Below are 13,392 nucleotides of genomic sequence, written 5' to 3'. Positions count from 1 at the left end.
AGTGGTAGACTCGTAATCTGGTGAACCGGGTTCGCTTCCCCGCTCCTCCACATGCAGCTGCTGGGTGACCTTGGGCCAGTCACACTTCTCTGAAGTCTCTCAGCCCCACTCACCTCACAGAGTGTTTCTTGTTGGGGAGGAAGGGAAAGGAAATTGTTAGCCGCTTTGATATCAAATCCAAACTCCTCCTCTTCTTCTCCCCCTGCTCCTCCAGAAGCTGCCATGCTTCTGTGGCAATACACCAGGACAAAATACACCAGGACACAAGGAAATACACCTGGGGCCCCTAAACTGGATTTCCTAAAATAAGTTGGGGCATTCTGGTGGGTGGGTGGGTGCGGCGAGGGGCCTGCCAGCTGGTGGCTGTTGATAAAAAGTAAGGGGAAAATAATGTTTAAAGCAGTAGGGGGGAGGTCCACCATGGCACTCAGTTCTTCCACACAACATGGAAGAATCATAGTTGGAAGTGAGCCTGAGGAACATCTAGTCCAACTCCCTGCACTGCAGGAATATGCAGCTGCCCCTTATGGGAATTGAACCTGCAACCTTGGCATTATCAGCACCACGCTCTAACCAACTGAGCTATCCATAATGAAAGAGGAAAGAGATGTTGTCAAAGACATTTAGTTCCAACTTTAGGCAGTAAGTAAACAGTTACAGACGTATAACACAGTTGACATGCAAAGCGTTAATTTTTTTTATTAATGAGCACAAAACAGTGGTAGAACATAAACTGCAACAGATCTGTGGTGTTGATCTGTAGTTAGCATCACCATCAGAAGGGGTTTAGGTCTCATTCAGGGAGCCTGAAGTCTAAAGCTGTGTTAGAAATCTTGAAATAATGTAGAGTTTGTATGGAGAAGATATTAATATTTCCTTGGATCCCAGTGGAAGGCTGGAAATAAATGTCACATGCCATTATTGACAATAAGAAATGCATTGATTAATGGGATAATCTTTGTAGCAATTGTATGGTTGTATTTAATGTGACCCCTATTGTATGTGACCAAAAAGAAACTGGGGGCAACTTAAGCAAAACTGTGGAACCTACCAGACCCAGACAAGGTGTGTAAACAGATGCTGGCGACACTGAAGAGTATAATCCAACTTCTCATGCATAAAGCCCATTTAATTGAATGGGGTTTTTATCGGAGCACGTTTTGTTCTTGTGTTATATCCTATTTGTTACAACTGGGCTTGCACTGGGGGAAATTCCTGGTGGACTGCGCCTCTAGTCCTCAGTGCTTCAGTTGCTGCAGTTTCATGAGTCCGGAGTACACAGGAAATGTCAGACCTGCTGAGACAATGCCTCTTAATGCAGAAGCAAATAGCATGTGACAGGGCCCAAGGGCCTGAAGAGAAAACAAATAGTTTGTCCCTGTCCACTCCAAACTGAATGGTATACTTGACATTGGCCTCTAGACAAGCAGCATTCTCAGCAAAGGGTCATTCTCATTAGTGTCCCTGATCACACACCAGAATCACAGAGGCTCTGGGTCTGCTGGGTTTCCAGTTTGTTGCCAAGGAGAATTTCATAACCCTGAGGATTTTCCTTGATTTTTCTAACCCCCACCCCCTCACCCCACCACTGCCTTCACTCCCTGCCAACCGAACCAGGACACACTAAACTTGCTCAGAGATTGCCAAGGTCCAGCAAAGTGACTGCCAAAAGGACAGCGCTTCTGCATTGTTTGTGAAAATATAATGAGACAGGCTTATGAATAAATATAAAACACAGCCACAATGTGTATATTTAAATGATGCTCCCCCATGTTAGACTAGTTGTAGTTTGTTGGATGAAGACTACTAGACTTTCCCCCCTTTTCACAGACACATGCTATATTCTGTTCAGTCAATGCAGTGCTGAATTACATCTTTCTCTTTCTCTTTATGACACATAATGCTCTAAGCCAGTTTCCCAAACTTGGGTCTCCAGCTGTTTTTGGACTACAGCTCCCATCAGCACTAGCTAGCAGGACCAGTGCTCAGGGATAATGGGAATTGTAGTCCAGAAATAGCTGGAGATCCAAGTTTGGGAAACCATACTCTAAGATGTTCTTAACCTATGGGATTGGGAAGAATTAGGCACATTAGTGAGCAGAGTTTACTGCTTATTTAAACCAAAGCTTTCCTTCAAGTTGATGACAAACGTTTTGGACATTTATCATTTCACGACACAGTAATTCAATTTTGCATCATTTTGCAACACACAGTAATTCAGTTTTACTAGTAATAATAATAATAATAATTTATTATTTATACCCCGCCCATCTGGCTGGGTTTCCCCAGCCACTCTGGGCGGCTTCCAAAAGAATATTAAAATACTATAATACATCAAACATTAAAAGCTTCCCGAAACAGGGCTGCCTTCAGATGTCTTCTAAAAGTCTGGTGGTTGTTGTTCTCTTTGACATCTGGTGGGAGGGCGTTCCACAGGGAGGGCGCCACTACCGAGAAGGCCCTCTGCCTGGTTCCCTGTAACTTGGCTTCTCGCAGTAACTGTTGGCTTCTAGCTAACTTGGCTTCTAGCAAACCAGAGGTTAAACGAACCCTTTTCCAGCCCCAGGAGGAGCGCGGGGAGCGTTCATGCAACACACCTACACACTGCAGCCACTACACTAATGTGTCGTGATGCACAGTTTGGAAAGCTCTGGTTTACATGGACGCCATCCCAGGGGCTTGGGGCTGCTAACGGTATTGTTACGGGAGATAGTATGGTGTAGTGGTTAAAGCAGGCATCCCCAAACTCTGCCCTCCAGCTGTTTTTGGACTACAACTCCCATCATCCCTAGCTAAGAGGACCAGTGGTCAGGTATGATGGGAATTGTAGCCCCAAAAGAGCTGGAGGGCCAAGTTTGGGGGTGCCTGGGTTAAAGTGTTGGACTAGGACTTGGGTGACCAGGCTTCAAATCCCCACTCAGCCATGAAGCACACTGGGTGACTTTAGGCCTGCCGCTATCTTCCAGCTTAACCTATCTCACAGGATTGCTGTGATGATGAAATGGGGAGAGGATAAACATTGTACTCAACCATAAACTTCTTGGAGAAAAGCTGGGGTATATAAGTAATAAACAAAATAATAAACTATTCCATATCCCTCTTTGTATCTGGCCACAGATTGTTAGAATAAAAACTTAGGCCACCACTTCTGGGATATACACAAGCTTGTCTCCAGGAAAACAGAAATACAAAGGAGAGGGGCAGCCATCAAGGATCCCAAGTGATGAGAAAAATACCTAAGTCAATTGCCATATGTTGATAATGCTCTGATCACATAAAATCCCAGCTACCTCATTCATATACACTTCGCTGCTATAATAATTATTATGTTACACTTGTCTATTATTATTATTATTATTGTCGTTATTATTATTAAATTAAATTTTATAACCATGTAAAAAATAAAGAGAAACTCCCATAGATCTCTTACTTGCACTATTATAACCCTACATCTGTAGGTCTTACAATCAAGCACAAAGTCTGCCATGTATGCAGAGTAAATCTGGATGCTTCCAAATTCATCCTGTTTTTAAACTTCCAGCAGCACCATGATATTTGTTTTTAGAATATCCCAATAAAAAATACATTCAGCTATTGTATGAAATAGGTATCTGAGCTAATCCTTCCTTTCCATGCAAAGCAAACACTGATAGACAAACTAAACTCTTCAAACATTGATCACCTAGACAAGAGGCTCTCACAATTTTTTATTCTTCCCTGCCTGTTGACGATGGCTTTGGTCATTTAAGGCAATATGGGAGTACTTAGCAGTAGAGGATTAAGGCTGTGGAGAACCAATGTGTCCTATTAAGTCTCTGCTAGCTACCCAGAAACTATGATTACTAGAAGCATCAGTGATTACAGTGTGGGGTGTACAAAACAAGCCCCATCCTCCATGGAACGATATATCATCCCAAAGTGTAGATGCAAATTTTCACAGGGTAAGTCAAAGTCATAATACCAGAGGATTATCCTTTGCTTCTAGGCTGGATATTGCTAACATACTGACCTAATTTGGACATGATAGCTATTATGGTTTAATATTGCCAGACTGAGCTTTGCAGTCACTCCTCTTGCACGACTATGAGAAGAAGACAGAAAACTTTAGCTTCTGTTGTTAATTAACTATAGCTTAATGTTATGTCAACCCCAAACTGTGCTTAGTTTTAACCACAGTGTGTTGAAACACACCCACTTCAAACCATGGTTTCTGAAGCAGGCTTATTTTCAATAAACCATAGTTAAGATTAACCACAGTTTAGGGTTTGGCCATAACCATAAGCTCTGGTTCATAGACAGTGGAACTGGCAGCTTCCAGTCTCCTCAAGGCCATGCCACAGGAGGAGAGGGGAGTAGGAAGTATACAACCCTAAGGCTAAGCCATACTTTAACATTATGTCTGATCCAGGCCAATTTGAGCAGCTGAACACTTTTCAGTTCTCATTGTCATAGGTAAAGGTAAAGGGACCCCAGACCATTAGGTCCAGTCGTGGCCGACTCTGGGGTTGCGACGCTCATCTCGCTTTATTGGCCGAGGGAGCTGGCGTATAGCTTCCGGGTCATGTGGCCAGCATGACTAAGCCGCTTTTGGTGAACCAGAGAAGCACACGGAAAAGCTGTTTACCTTTCCGCCGGAGTGGTACCTATTTATCTACTTGCACTTTGACGTAGTTTCGAACTGCTAGGTTGGCAGGAGCAGGGACTGAGCAACGGGAGCTCACCCTGTCGCGGGGATTTGAACCGCCGACCTTCTGATCGGCAAGTCCTAGGCTCTGTGGTTTAACCCACAGCGCCACCCGCGTCCCTCTCATGGTCATGCATGGGATTTAAATCCAGGTAAGCATGGATTGCAGCCTTATAGGAATTAGGTTAAGACTCTTAATAGCTAGTTGCCAACTACATTTGCAGATAACTGCCATTACAATTGTTACCTTTTACTTAGTACTTTTAACATGCAAATTACTTGATGGTATTTCCTCTTTTAAAGAGTGGAGATCAATGGAGAGAGATAGTGGGTTGGTTAAGAGATAACATGAAACAATTGTAGTTCAGATTCTAAGCTGCAATTTGTGTTCCAGGCATACAGGCAAACCGTGGTTTGTGTGGTTTCTGTCTTTTCTCATGTTCCTTGAAAATCCCCAAATGCTTTCTCAAACTGTGGCTTCCAAGGGAGGAGCAACATCCCAAACCATGGTTTGTATGTTTGGATGTAATGCTGGCTGGCTTTTCCCCAAGGTTAACAAAGGCTGGATTATGTAAACTGGGATTCCATTTAGAGTAAAATACGAATTTTAATTTTTTCCAGATACAACATCAAATAGTCAGGCAACTAGAAGACCTTTTCCCTGAATAATGATTCTTAGGCACTCCATTGTACAAATTCTTCTGGCTGGGTGTTAGGTACGCCCTCCCCATGCCAAATTACCTAAATTCTGAAAACAGCAGCTGGTAAAAGAAAATGGAGAGGGACTAAAGGTTGAGTAAACTCATGATATCCTCTTAGAATCCTCATATAAAATGTTCCAAGTAGGAGCCATGAGAACAATTCTTACTTATGTCAGAAACCTTGCTAACCAAATGCAGGCTGCACTTGAGATACCATAATGTTTCAGATACAATGTGCTCAGGTTTGAAACACAAATATAAAACCAAATCAAAACCCTGTTAGGTGCAGCAGATAGCTGAGCAGAAATCTGGGGGAATAGTCCACGGCACATTCAATCTTTTTAGGACTTGGATGAAAAGACTCTCATTTGGTGATCCACTCATGGCAGTTGTCTGGGGCTAAACTCTGAACATCAGAGCGGGAGGAGAAAGGTACATTTCTTTACTCATCACTGTGACCCTTTTTTTGCCTGACAGAGCTGCTTTCACATGTGCTCTGGATCCTTGGAAATTTCATTGCTGATTAAGCTTGTGAAAGTAAAGGTCAGCCAGAAAGTGTCATTAGTGCGACACACACTCACACACAGGGGCTACAAATTCTCATTACAACTTAATGCCATTGGTGCAGACTGGAGAGGGTCACGGGCGCTGGCTAATGCTAGCTGACAAATGTTGGGTGTATTAGTCACAAAACATTTGCCAAGTTCCATCAGAGCGGCGTGACAACCTCTGCAGCCAGTCCCAGCGAGCTGCCGCAGTAGTCGGTGGAGTTTGCCTGTGACAAGCCGTCAGTCTTGGCTTGGTGGAGCTTTGGAGCGCCAGTCAAAGCAGTCAGGGAAGATTGAAGTGACAGAGACCCACTGAGCAAATAGCGAAACATGCAGCACATTATGAAATATTCAGCTGGGGTGTAAAACCTCTAAACGCTTTTTCAATTATTAGCACCTGCATTCTCTGCCTACATCTAACACTAACAGCATGCTAATTGCCACAATTTGTTAGGGTGGCTGTAAGGGGAACCGTGAAAGGCAGGAGATGTTACTCGCTGCATTTAAACATGGTACATTTGCAAGGTGCCTGTTCCCATTTACACCTTTCCAAAATATCCCAAGCCAACCAAATCACTACATTGCTGCATGCAGACAGAAAGCTGCAGATTTATAGAGTCAATGTGTGTCCACCTGCTCCCACAGGGCATACAGTCAATTACTCTCTGGGAGAGCAATTGCTGCTAAATATTTCCCATGCTAATAAGACACGGGCCTGTGCCATCTTCTTGTCTGGCAGAGAATGATGCACTACCTCTCCTGTATAAACCTAGTTACATCAGACAATAGGCATGCATGCATAGCCCTGTGACTATAATTTCCCTTTGAGGAAGAATCATGCTAAGCAGGTCCACCCAAATACCTTCCATGGACCCCTCACATCAAATAATTTCCTTTCTGTGTTGTATGAAGGAGGCATTCCTCTCCAGCAGGAATTGCCTATCCATTATGCAGTGTAAAAAAAACCCAAAGCAGCTTTGGAAGTGGGTTTTGGGCAGAGAAGCAGTGAGCTTGAGCGGATAGTATTTTATCCTTTTCCTGCCTGCTCTTTCTCCTCTCTGGATTATCCCTGTGGAATATGTGGAGGAACAGTATCCAGTCATCCAATTTATGCAGTACAGTGGTACCTCGGGTTACATACGCTTCAGGTTACATACACTTCAGGTCACAGACTCCACTAACTCAGAAATAGTACCTCGGGTTAAGAACTTTGCTTCAGGTTGAGAACAGAAATTGTGCTCCAGCGACGTGGCAGCAGCAGGAGGCCCCATTAGCTAAAGTGGTGCTTCAGTTTAAGAACAGTTTCAGGTTAAGAACGGACCTCCGGAACGAATTAAGTACTTAACCCGAGGTACCACTGTACTTGCCCCTCCAAAACTGGGGAAGGTAATTGGTTGCACATTCATGCCATATAAAATGCTGCCTCCTTATTTCTCACAGCAAATAAAGAAGAATCCCTGGCTGTTTCACAAAACAAATTATTACAGAATAAACAAATAAGCCACTTTTCAAAACTACACCCTCACAAAGCAAAGTATAGAGGAGAGACAAGTTGCATTAGAAAAAAGGGCATAGCATGATGTGCAGATTAAGATGGCGAATTTTTATAGAGAGATGAAGCCGTTGTGAAGAGGAAGGCTTTCAAGGCCTGCCTAAATGCTAGAGTTCAAGGGTCAAGACATAAGGCCACTGGAAGGGAGCTCCATAATTTTGAGGCCACCACTAAAAGTCTGCCAGCCTAACAGATATTAGCAGCAGGCACTCAGGAAGGACCCCTGAGGTGGAACTTAGTGTATATACAGGAGTATATGGGTGACGGCAACCCTTTGGGTAACCTCGCCCCAAGCTATTTAGGGCTTCTAAGATTAAGACCAGCTCTTTGAATTGAGCCTGGAAATCTACTGGCAGCCAGTGCAACTTGTGCAAAATGGATGTTGTGTATTCAGGTTTTCTGGCTCCCAGCAGTACAGTGGTATCTCAGGTTACAGACGCTTCAGGTTACAGACTCCGCTAACCCAGAAATAGTGCCTCAGGTTAAGAACTTTGCTTCAGGATGAGAATAGAAATCGCGTGGCAACTGCACAGCGGCAGTGGGAGGCCCCATTAGCTAAAGTGGTACCTCAGGTTAAGAACAGTTTCAGGTTAAGAATGGACCTCCAAAACGAATTAAGTTCTTAATCCGCGGTACCACTGTATTCATACAGCTGCATTTTGCCCAGAGTGTAGCTTGAAAACCGTCTTCAGAGATAGCCCCATGTAAGCATGTTGCAGCAGTCTTGTTTGGAGGTAACCAAAGCATGAGTAATCAAGTCATTAAAGCTTTTAATCTGCTTGTCATATTAAGAGTTTTTCCCCAATAAGCAAAGCCAACATTGCCTAACGGTTATATTGACTATGATCTTAGCGACTGTCTCTTGGTCTCAGTTATCCATATGTGAAATGGGAGCCTGGAGTGAATGAGGATTAAATGCATCTTTTGCATTCCATTAGTTCTCTTAGTATGGTGATTATGATTCTCAATAACTATGATTATTGGGTAGGAGGGCTTTTTTTAGGTGATAGCCAAAAGAAACCATGACATTTTACTTGCTAACTTGAATAGCTACAAATATTTTTATCCCATCTTTTCCCCATGAGAGTAAGATGCATAGGATTCCTAGATAGCCAAATACTAGTCAAATCCCACCCCTGCTTAGCTTCAGAAAGATAAATATATACTTACAAAACTATTGGCTCATTTGGAAATATAGGAGATGGTTTCCGAGGTGAGGTTATTCTCTGTAGCAACTCCCAAAATGTGGAATTCCTTCCCTGTAGAGTTTCATCAAGCATCCTCATTATATAGTCTTCATCAGATAAACTTTTTTACCCTGGTCTTTGACAGTTAATATTTGTGTCATTTATGTGGGATATATTGCCTGATAGACATTCTTTGGTTTGTTTTAAGCTGTGTTACTGGATTATAATATTGTATGGTTAAATGAGTATAACCCACCCTGGGACCTTGTGGTGAAGGGCAGATACAATAAATAAGTAAAAAAGCTCATGAATAAATAAATACTGGCACTTCAGTATACAAGAAAGGCATCAGCGTATAGGGTGGGATTCCCTTAATGAGTCCCATCAAGAGGAAGTCTGCACAAGGACTGTTGCCCGTGCTATGTGGTTTTCCCCTGTCCCTCCCCGCTCCTCCAACCTGTGCCCACAAAATTGGCCCAGTAGGCCAGGACAACCCCCAGAACAGCACACAGGGGGAAGTGTGGGGGAATCATTTTGTCTGGCAACCTGAAAAGCTTTTGTTGACAAAACACTCAACATAGCACAATGTTGGGAATGGCTAAATTTTGTGGCCGTTCACTCCATATAATAATAATACTCCTAATAATAATAATTTATAATAATAATCTATTATTTAGACCCCGCACATCTGGCTGGGTTTCCCACTAATTCACTAGTTCTGATAATTTCTAGGTGGAGGATAATAACGACAACTCCAAAAGGCTGGAACAACACAAACTCATTCATATGTTGTCAGGCTCTATTCATACTGCCATTTTGCAAGTTGTGCATTTGGTATGAACTTACTGAGAGGGGGGCTGCAGAGTGAAAGATCCTCTTAAGAAGCAGGTGGGTGGTTGTTGTACAATAAAGTAGCTGTACAATAAAGTTTATATAAGACAAACACAATATGTATATTGTAGCTTAAGACTGGATGGGAGAGCTAGGGTAACCATGGGTGAAGCTTGTTCAGCGTCAGATAACATAATAGGCATTTGCTAGCTATGTAGCAACTTAAAATATTTTTATTTAGGCAAGCCTATGTAGATCTTGATGTGTTTTAAGTTCTTTTATTGGCAATTGTTGATGTGTTTTTTAACTCAGTTTTTAAATGAGAACTTGAATATCTCTTGTAACCTGCCTTAGAGGTTTCACAACAGTCAAGTGACATATACATTTCCTTAAATATACTGTCCTAGCAGAGGCTTTAATGCAGGCATAGGCAAACTCGTCCCTCCAGATTTTGGGACTACAATTCCCATCATCCCTGACCACTGGTCCTGTTAGCTAGGGATGATGGGAGTTGTAGTCCCAAAATATCTGGAGGGCCGAGTTTGTCTATGTCTACTTTAATGAAAGAAATCCCCAGCAGATCTTCAAGCAGAGACTGGCTGTCGATCTGTTGAGGATGTTCTAGGTCTTGATTTCCTGCACAGAGCAGGGGAGTTGGAGTAGATCAGTCATCCCCAGCCTGTGGCCCTCCAGATGTTTTGGCCCAACTCCCATGATCCCTAGCTAACAGGACCAGTGGTCAGGGATGATGGGAATTGTAGTCCAAAACATCTGGAGGGCTGAAGGTTGGGGATGCCTGGACTAGATGATTGACTCTCCAACTCTGATTCCATGAGCAAGACTAGACCTTTGACTCATAAAGTGTGAGCTGCCACCCGAAATTTCAGTGGCATAAGAACACTGGACCATCCTTTGATTTATGCCTGCTGTTTATTCAGCAGCAAGTCTTGCTGAGTTGGGGCCACAAGCCTTAATAGCTAATTGCCAGCAGAATTACAAAAGCACACTGTTGATTCCTTATCGTTTTGCATAGCAATTTCATTCACTGTTTTTATGCAAATGAAATTGCAATAATTCCCCCCCCCCAATCATACTGCTATACCCCACACCAGTCTCCAAGCAGATCCTCACCCTGGGTTCAGTTTCCTCGGAATGAGGGACAGCTGAGACTGTGGTGTCTTTAGGATATGTGGTTTATTTACATTTAAATACAACCTGAGCCCACAGGAGGGGCTAATAGCATTAACACTCCAACGAGGTCTTGCTTCTCCCATAGCCACAACCTTGGATTCAAGCAGAAATCAAGCATGTCTCTCCTTCTCCGGCTTCTGCCTGCCGTCTGCTTCTAGCTCTCACACACAACTCTGGCCTTTGTCCTTCTAAACAACAGCCAGTTGAGGAAAGGAGTCCCGCCCATTTGTTCTCTGGCACAGAGTCACTTCCTTTGTTACCTTAATGACCCACATTAAAGCCATTGGCCCACCAAGAAGCTGCCTTTGCTATTCCAGCAATTAAATCCTTGCTGGATCCAGGAATTAGAGGGGATTCAGGCATACAGCCCCCCCTCCAACTCAAAACAATACCGTGATTACAATGTTGCGGGCAGTCTTTTTTTCTAAAAAAAAAATGTTTAGGGGTACTCTCATTTTCCTATTCATATTGAAATATTGCACCTCAATGAGGCCAAACTTAGATTCACAACATGTTTGGGGGTATGCGTCCCCCTAGAAAAAAAGCACACCTTTGTGGGGGCATTTGGCAATTGTCATCTTAAACGAACAGGACCCCCATAATTATTATTAGTATTTATTACATTTCTGTTGAGCCGTTCACCTGAAGATCACAGGGCGTTTTACAATATAAAGACAGTGAAATACATACCAGAGTGCTAGAATTGTGGAGAGCGTGAAAGGAATGAAACGGAATTTGAACTGGGAGCGGGGGAGTGAATCCTTTTCATTCTTTTGACTTTTTCCTCCGTTTCCAGGTCAGTTCAGAAGAAAAGTTCCAGAGTTGAAAACGCCAATTGAATGTGTTTAGAGTACTTGTAAATGGCTGCAAGGGGAGCACTGCTCTTTAAAATATAATGCCGGCTATCTCACAGCAGGTTTGCTGGAAAAGGGATTTGCGGTTTTGCTTTAGGCTGTTGTCTTCCAGGCAGGCTTTTTGGGTTTGCAGCTGTAGCATGGCATTTAGTGTCGCTCTTGAGTTTAATTGATGATAAGTGGCATTATATGCTCCGCAAAACCCTGAAAAGATTGTACTTTCCTCTACGCTTTAACTCAGGCGCACATAATTTTTGCCATAAGAACAGAGAAGCTATTTATATGGCTAGAGATATAGATGTGAGAAAAGTAGCTTGGTAGCTTTTCTGAAGCGTGTACAATTGATTTCTGTTTATTTCCTTGCACGAAATTGTGGATGTTGCAGTGCGTTGAAAACGTACCGCCTCTGGCCATCGGGGTTAAAATAATGATCTTAATTACTTACAAGTGGGGTCTCCTTACCGCACCACCAGTAAAGATATTCACAAGCTCCCACTTTGCAACTTTGCAGCAATGCAAGTTTTACTCTAAGCTGTACTCATTGATGAGCACACTTGGCTTGAGGATGAACACATTCATTTTATTTGGTCAAAATCCGGTGCAAGCATGCAGGGGGTGCAGAGGGGAGATAAAGGTGAATTAAGAGCAACTCCCCAAATGTTATGCGATTACACATTAACCCAGTGGCTTTCATACTTTCCAGCTAGCTTCAGAAACACTTTTCGCATCAATATGTCTACTAAGAAACTTAAAACGATCTGCCACAGAACCTGTGTGTGTTATAGAGCATTTTGTAATAAGTTCTAGGGTGTACACTTAGTTTGCATGGGCCATTGACCAAGCTTATGGGACCCCACTGTATTGCTGCAGGTGAACTTGGAGTATATAATTAAGTGCACCCACCCAATCCCCCCACCCTATGACTCTGCATTGCAGGAGGGAATTCGTCATGGCAGACAATGTATTTTCCAAATAAGCTTTTCCACCGTTACAGTTCTTCTCACTGAAAAATCCTTGCTATGTTTCCAAGGAACCTCGGGACTCCAGAACACAGTTTGAAAACCATTATGCTAGTCCAATAATCTTCAACTCCACAGAAGGAACTGGTGAATATAGAATTAAGTGACTTGAGCCATACCTGGGGGAGTGGGGCCAATTGGTTTCCACAGCCCCCCCCCCATTTTTCAAGTGGGGAGTGCATTAATGTGGTGCCGGTGGCCACAAATAGCAGCCCTACTGCCTGGGAAGTAATCCCAAACACCCAACCAACATCTGGGCAGGACCCACACATTCACCTGGAAGTCCTTTTGCAACTCTTGAAAAAGCAGGCATGGGAGGAGGGGCAGGGATCCTCTGCAGAGTGCATTGAAAAGGTAACTTGCAGCACTGCAGAAGGAAGAGAATGGACTAAAACTGTAAGAACCTGTGGTCGACTACAGCTCCAACCATCCTCATTGACCACGCTGGCTGGAGCTGATGAGCGCTGGTGTCTAAGAACCAAGAGGGCTGCAGGTTCACCACCCCAGCTATACAATTTACAAATCCGATTAGCTCTTCAGAAATCAAAATTAGAATGCATCCTGCAAAACAGAAACGTTATGAATAATGGATGGAACTTAATTTACTCAAACTTGCATTGGTTAACCCCTCTTGTTCATGGATCTAAGAAGTTGGATTAAAGATGTGAGGGATCACATAATGTGCATTCATTGTAAAGTTGACACCTCAGAATTTGCCTAAGGGGTGACAGGGAAGCAGGTGGAAGAGCAACATTGTGCCAGAACACAACTGGAAAACTCATTAGCACATATGACTATGGTTCATACGGCGAGGTAGGGAGTGTA

At 43.2% G+C, this 13,392-nt stretch overlaps 1 protein-coding gene and 1 long non-coding RNA gene across 16 annotated transcripts in view; one reads left to right on the top strand and one right to left on the bottom strand.

The window, feature by feature from the left end:
- Positions 1-13,392, top strand: part of KCNMA1 (potassium calcium-activated channel subfamily M alpha 1) — a 557,989-nt gene that overhangs the window by 475,423 nt on the left and 69,174 nt on the right. The window lies entirely within an intron of this gene.
- LOC310706629 overlaps positions 696-13,392 on the bottom strand; it is a 97,189-nt gene continuing 84,492 nt past the window's right edge. Inside the window, exon 7 of the long non-coding RNA XR_014525955.1 lies at positions 696-819. This is a non-coding gene — a long non-coding RNA (uncharacterized lncRNA). The remainder of the gene's footprint in view (positions 820-13,392) is intronic.

The sequence above is a fragment of the Podarcis liolepis genome, assembly GCF_965112155.1.
Source record: "Podarcis liolepis genome assembly, chromosome: 5".
Lineage (NCBI taxonomy): Eukaryota > Metazoa > Chordata > Lepidosauria > Squamata > Lacertidae > Podarcis > Podarcis liolepis.
The sequence above is the reverse complement of the archived record's forward strand: the minus strand, read 5'-3'. Positions and strand labels throughout refer to the sequence as shown.